Here is a 211-nt window from a genome sequence, read left to right on the forward strand (position 1 = left end):
ACAGGGGGCTCTTTGGAAATCACAGGGGGGGTGTGGAAGACATAACAGGGGGCTCTTTAGACATTGCAGGGGGCTCAGGTGGACATTAGAGGGGACTTTGAGGGACATTACTGGGGACTGTGAGGACATTGGGGCGCTGTGGGGGACTTCTTAGTGGGGAGTGTGCAGACTTCCCCTTTATGTGGACATGATTAGGCAGGGCATCATTTAG

This window comes from Engystomops pustulosus, chromosome 5 (genome assembly GCF_040894005.1).
Source record: "Engystomops pustulosus chromosome 5, aEngPut4.maternal, whole genome shotgun sequence".
NCBI lineage: Eukaryota > Metazoa > Chordata > Amphibia > Anura > Leptodactylidae > Engystomops > Engystomops pustulosus.